The sequence below is a fragment of the Miscanthus floridulus genome, chromosome 9 (genome assembly GCF_019320115.1).
Source record: "Miscanthus floridulus cultivar M001 chromosome 9, ASM1932011v1, whole genome shotgun sequence".
NCBI lineage: Eukaryota > Viridiplantae > Streptophyta > Magnoliopsida > Poales > Poaceae > Miscanthus > Miscanthus floridulus.
This window is the reverse complement of record NC_089588.1, coordinates 113,189,312-113,196,032: the sequence shown is the minus strand read 5'-3', so window position 1 is coordinate 113,196,032 and position 6,721 is coordinate 113,189,312. Positions and strand designations below refer to the sequence as shown.

Genomic DNA, 6,721 nt, shown 5'->3' with positions numbered 1-6,721 from the left:
ATCAAACTAAGGTAGCTACACGAAAAGGGTCATTAATTACATACCACCCAATATAGAACATCCTTCGAAAATCAACAGCCTTCACTAGCTTGGCGGTCGCCAAAAATGGTATGGGGAGCCACGGCTGAAGAAAAGTTAACCGAGTGAAGAAGAGGGAAATGGGGTTTCCATTGCTCTTGTAGCCCTTTATCACCGCCAGGTTAATTGGACAGCCGGTGGCTGATTCTAAGTTTTTTCAGCCGGATCGTAGATTATGGTATCCAATGTCCGAAGAAAACGGTGGTAAAACTTTATCACCACTGGCAGGAAAGGGCGGGAAGACGTCTTCAATTATTGTGAATTTCCACTGCCAGACCATACGAGGAACCGATGGTGCTACATAAGCGTCACCGTCGGATCTTACTCTGTTGGGCCCATCAATCTTGGCACTAGCGGTGAAAACTTGTTATCTATGACTGCCTCCTTCATGCGTCGTGCATTGGATCAACGACCGGCGGTGGTAAGCATTGCACAACCGGTTCGGCGTACGATACGGCGGTGAAGCCTAGCATCTTGTTCACCGCCGGATCATACGCCGAGCCGGTGGCGAAAGCGTTCATCACCGCCGGTTATTCGGCCAGGAGGGGCCCCATAGGTCATGAGCCGGCGGCGATACGTATCACCGCCGGTTATCTCAAAACCATTGGTGAAGGTCCCGGCGATGAATTGACTTTCTGTAGTAGTGAGTGAAAACAACTAGCAACGTCCTCGCAACAATGGCTCCCAAGATATTTGCCCACCTTGCGCTCCTTGCTCTTTCAGTGAGTGCTACAACTGCGGTCATTATTCCGCAGTGCTCACTTGCTCCTAATGGTATTATTCTACATCTCCTCCAATCACTTACTCCTATGGGCTTCGAACACCCAGCTGTGCAGGCCTATAGCATACAGCAAGCCCTTGCGACGAGCATCTTACAACAACCAATTGCCCAATTGCAACAGCAATCCTTGGCCCATCTAACCGTACAGACCATCGCAGCGCAGCCAGCACTCAGTCAACTCACCGTGGCGAACCTTGCCGCCTACTCGGAACAGCAGCTGCTTGCATCCAACCCACTGGCTCTGGCAAACGCTGCTATATACCAGCAGCAACAACACCTGCAACAGGTCCTATCAGTGGTCAGTCAACTAGCTATGGCGAACCCTACCGCCTACCTGCAACAACAACAGCTGCATGCATCCAACCCACTGGCTGCGGCCAACGTCGCTGCATACCTGCAACAATAGCAGCTGCAACAAATCCTACCCGTGCTTAGTCAACTAGCCGTCGCAAACCCTGTTGCCTACTTGCCACAGCAACAACTGCTTCCATTCAACCAGCTGGCTGTGGCGAACATCGCCGCATACCTGCAACAACAACAGCTGCTTCCAGTTAACCCACTAGCAGTTGCTAACCCATTGGCTGCCGACTTCCTGCAGCGGCAACAATTGTCGCCATTCAAACATATATCTTTGATGAACACGCCTTGTCATGGCAGCAACCCATTGTTGGAGGTGCCATCTTCTAGATTACATATGAGTTGTACTTGATAAGTGTGCTCTCATACCGGTGTGTGCAACTTCCTAGAAATAATCAATATATTGATTGAGATTTATCTGACTCTATTTCTTAATTGTGTTCTTTGTATATACAACTGAAACCATCAAATCATAATTAAAGACACATGTTTGGTTAATATGTAGACAATACCACATTACTTCATTAATCCAAAGACGTGCCAGCCCGACCTCTTGAATGTTCTCGGTTCGGGTGTGTGTTTATAAGATAGGTGCGACTGTATGTGCTTGCAGCTGAGTACTTACATCTGTGATATATTATTTTGAGAAAGTGATGGGCACATATGCTTTAACTGTGGCCGTTCAAATCAGGTGCACGTATACCAAGGAAAACATAATATAACTTCATGAGCAAACCTATATGTGCCTCCAAAGTTGTTAACGCAAAGTCTTTCCACTTAATTATTGTTTTTAGTCAATATTCAATGCATATGTTTTTAACTAGAACCTAAATTGGACATGCCACCAAAATACTGTAGACATATAAGGAATCTTTGCAGCCCATGAACTTAACAACACCAAGGTTATTAAATCAGCTGGACGCTATTATCAGTAACAATTTCGATGTTGGTAACAACAAAGCATGAAACTTTTTGGCCAAAAAAAAATTATAACGAATAAAAAGTTTAAATTATTATCCCATGAATAAGTTAATGAAAATTTTGCGGAGGGACACCAAACTTGTGTGGAATTTGCTGCTCAACATGCTGGCTCACTTTTTAGCTAGGTAGCATTACCAAAGATGGGATCCTTGCTGAAGCACACCACACCCACTAAAATAATATTTTGATTTGGGCTATCTAAATCCAAAAGTAAAGCCCCAAGATTGAAGTACCAACCGGCCACTGCCATCCTACAGTTTCTAGAGAGAACCCACCTACAGTGCCATTCGGACTCCTAGCTTAGTCGAATGGATTGCAATTTCCTTCTATGTTTAGCATGTGACAAAGGGCATGCTGTGAAATGTTAAATGTAAAAAATTAAGAAGTTCATTACTAACATGACGGTTTACTAGGCGTAGCTCAAAACACTAGAACCAATGTAGCCTGCACTCACATGTCATATAGAAACAGAAGGAATATCTTATCACATCTATATGAGCACCCATGACACAAATTATACAGACTCATGCAATTCCACGGTAAATAAAAAAGGAACAGTAAAGGAAGCCATCATCAAGAGTTTTCCCCTCATTTCGATTAGGTGTTAATTGAAGTTATTCTTGTTAAATATTTTTATCCATATTGGATTTCCCTTGCCCAAAATGGGTGCCCAGTGCAAGTGATTAAGCTTACTAGCCCAATGTTCTTGATCTTCGATTCTTTGGGACAAGATTCAACTCATGTGTATGCAAAGCCAAAATCTCTTTACGTAGACTCTAAGGAATTAAATATGTGTACCAATGGCACATTGTTCTAGCAAAAAAGAATACGAAGGAGTGTCTTGTCATGGAACTTCAAGTTTGCATGTTGTAGTTTTTCGATAGAAAAATCAATGCTGAGCCCCATCTTAGTCTCTTTTTTTCTAGAGTTTTTGCAACATTGCTGAGTAAGGTTTACATTAGTCATCATGTTGTCTTTTTTCATGAATGGATCTATGCCTATGAGCCCTAACTTATGTTTCAGATAGCTAGGAGGTTGGCCATGGTCCTCTTCCTCTATATATTAAAGGTTAGACTCATATTGTAGCTAGGTGCAAGGAACAAAAGTTGCATAAAATTTGTCCTTCTCCATTATATATGGAAACAAGTTAACTTTGACATTTGTAAAAGCTAGATGTACACCTATTTGAATAAAGAGCTAGTGTTCAACATATACTCCCTCCACTCTGGTTTATTACACGCTCTAGCTTTTCCCTAAAGTTAATTTTCCCTAATTTTGACAAACTTCCTAGAAAATCTATCAAATATTTTGAACATAAAGTTTGTTTTGGTGAATTATTTATGATAGATGTCTTGACAGTGCTTTTTTGTCGTCAAAGTTGATTTAAAACTCTGTCAAAGTGATACAATATGGGGTTTAGACAATACTAAAGTAAATTGTAATCAAGAACACAGGGACTATGTGGCAATTGCCATGTTTAGCTATAAGCATTCTAATTTTGTACATTCTATGTGTGTGCATGCATCTATACAAACTGGGATTTCAATTAGTGTCGATCTTGTAGCATTTGTTCATTCATTGCTGAATAAATTCTCACCTAACCACTGTGCAAGCTTTAACCATGAGTACAACACTACAACGAAGTCCGTTGATAAAGGCTTTGATACACGTGAGCAAGTCATAACTTTACATACTCGTCTTGTTTATAAAGTGGAACATTTATGATGTGGCTAAGGCTGTAACATGTGTAAAGGTGAAGTGATCATGCATGTCATTCCTCGTGTATAAAAATATTCCAATAGAAAAAGACATTTTTTCCTTGTATGTAGTGGAAATTGTCTTTCCTACACAGACCATATAATCCAATGAAATTGATAACTAAATGTTGAAATCGACTAGGTGCCATGTCATCTATAGCTTATTGTTGTTTGGCAAAAAGACAAAATCTAAACTGATATACATGTGCTCTCACTTGTATAAATGGGCGCATATGCTTTGAGCATGGCCATTTAAATCAAGTGCACATATACTAAGCAAAACATAATATAAGGTCATGAGTAAATATATATGTGTGTCCAAAGTTACACACGCCGGTTTAATAGTAAACCTACATGAGTAAATATGGCGGACCCAGGATTTGACGAAGTCTAGGGCCACATTTCAGTGACGCATATAGGTCACATATAGAGAAGAACAACACGTAAAAGTTTCCAAATTGAAAATCTTGCTTGAACTAACATGTCTAATAACTTGGTGTGTCCGCGCCCACGCATCTTCCATGTCCTCATCATCATTCTTCATTTTGTATTTTCTATTCGGATACGCTAACTTATGAGCCCATAGGAACTCGTCGCTCGGCGCGCACACTCTCGCTTGTCGTCCGATGCGCGCATCTGACGGCCATGACCACTTCACCGGAGACCACAGGCCGTGCCCGTGCATCTGACGGCACATCTGATGGCCGTAACACAACCGAAGACGAGAAGATGCTACCCCACTCTGACTACTACAACACCGCCGCCCCAACCCTACCTTCTTCTCCAACTCCGGTGACCTGCACCACCGCTGCCCCTAACCCTAACTCCGGCAGGACTTAGAAGAGAAGGGATTCGGGGGAGGAAGGCCTAGCCAGGCGGTGGGGACGGCGGTAGGGCGGTTTAGGGGCCTTGGCGACGGTGGAGGCGGCCAGGCCAGGTCGGGGCGAGGGCACCATGGCCGGAGTTCGCCGTAGGTCACCATGGCCGCATGCGGGACGGGGGAGGGGAGGAGGAGGTCGACCGTGGGTGGTGGGCGGTGGGCGGCGGGCGGTGGGAGGTGGTGGACATGGGGGCGACGACGAGGTCGAGGGCGAGGGCAAGGGCGGCGTTGCCGGATCCAGAGCCGAGCAGGGTGAGGAGGCAGCGGGGGAGGCAACGCCAGAGGCGGGGAAGAGGCGGGGGAGGAGGCGGGGGTGGGGAGGACTGAGGAGGAAGAAGGCAGACCGTGCGGGTGAAGTTTTCTCCGCTGTGCGCGTGCGTGGCAGCATCCTTTTCTATTTTGTATCATTTGAGCAATCTGTAAACTTAGACACTAATTTGAGTTTCCAATCCCTGAGTTTCCAATCCAATTGAATCGTTGAATGTATACAAGTACTGGATGTCTGAGACTAAAGCATACCACTGAATGTCTGAAACTAAAGTGTAGTCCTAAAGGTCTCAATTTTGGAATATATATAGAGTGGAACTTTAGAGCCCAGAAGTGAAAAATACCAGGAGGATGGGGACTTGCTCCACTGCTCCTGCTCTTCTCGTCCTGCTGTTGTTTGCCTGCCTCGCTGCTCGCACCTCGCTAGACGCCGCCTGGACCTGGATGAGTCACTGCCGCCTGCCAACTTGTTGCCTTGCTGGCTCGGACTCGCTGTCGCTGCCGCAGGGCAGCGCGGCCGCGAGGCGCTGGGACAGGGATGGCCTTCCCCCGCAGATGCCAGCGAGCTTCTGTGGCCTGGGCCCTGTCCCATACTCCCATGGATGACGACACGCGGTGCCGAGGCTCTGGGCTCCGGCAGTCGGCAGTCCGACGGTGGGCGCGAGTGGCTGGTTGGCGGCGCTGCCGCGCTGGCGAGTCACGAGGAAGGGCGCGGTAGGCCGAGCCAGGGCGGCGGTCCGGTGGGTAACACAAAGACGGGCGTCCAAGTAAAATGCTTGTTATTTCTATAAAAAAAAGAAAAATGCTTGTTGGGCTGTTGACTGTTGTATTGGGCCAAAATTATGTAGATAGTCCTGGACTCGTTGGGCCATGACTAGGGCCATGGCCCTAGAGGCCCTAGGCCTGGGCCCACCCTCATGTAGACAAAGCTATAGGTCTTCAGTTCGGACAAGTGGCTGACCCAGGATTTAAATCTATAGGTTATGTCTTTCCAAATATCTAATATACTATACAATATAATTCAAGTAAATTCTATAAATGGTTTGGTACAATCACAAAACACTTTTTAAACAGTTGGGTGGATCATTTTCGCCAATGAGATATGTTTTGTTTGCAATGTATTTTTTTTTAATGTAAAGTCAGGAGATCTGCCGCTCAATTAAGAAGGAAAAGGAGGTTTATGTACAATGGCACCCACAGTGGTTAAGAACACTCATAGGACCAAGAAACAACATCCACCGCTCACGCATGTGTTTTACCCCGCAATACACATGGCCCTATGCCTTTGAACAATGTCCTCCTTGGCTAGATAGGCGACTTGCTCTGCCGTTTGGTGCTCATTTTCAAAAATCCTCCTATTCCTTTCCTTCCAAATGTTCCACACAATGTAAATAAGCGCTTCCGTTAAACATTCGGCGTTCTTGCTTCAGTATCATGCTTGCCACGTCCTCCCACCAATCGGCCAGACACTAGGGCTCTTGTTGGGGTAGCTGCACATCAAAATTTTCCCAAGATAATACCTTGCTCCAGATGGCTTTGGCGATGGGGCATAACAAAGAAAGGTGCAGCCCTGTCTCCAGCGGTCCATTGCACAAAACATAGTGCTCGTGATGTGGCCAC

At 45.5% G+C, this 6,721-nt stretch overlaps 1 pseudogene; it reads left to right on the top strand.

The window, feature by feature from the left end:
• The first annotated feature begins 755 nt into the window (after window positions 1-755).
• On the top strand, window positions 756-1,546 carry LOC136484133 (kafirin PSKR2-like; annotated as a pseudogene).
• Window positions 1,547-6,721: the final 5,175 nt, after the last annotated feature.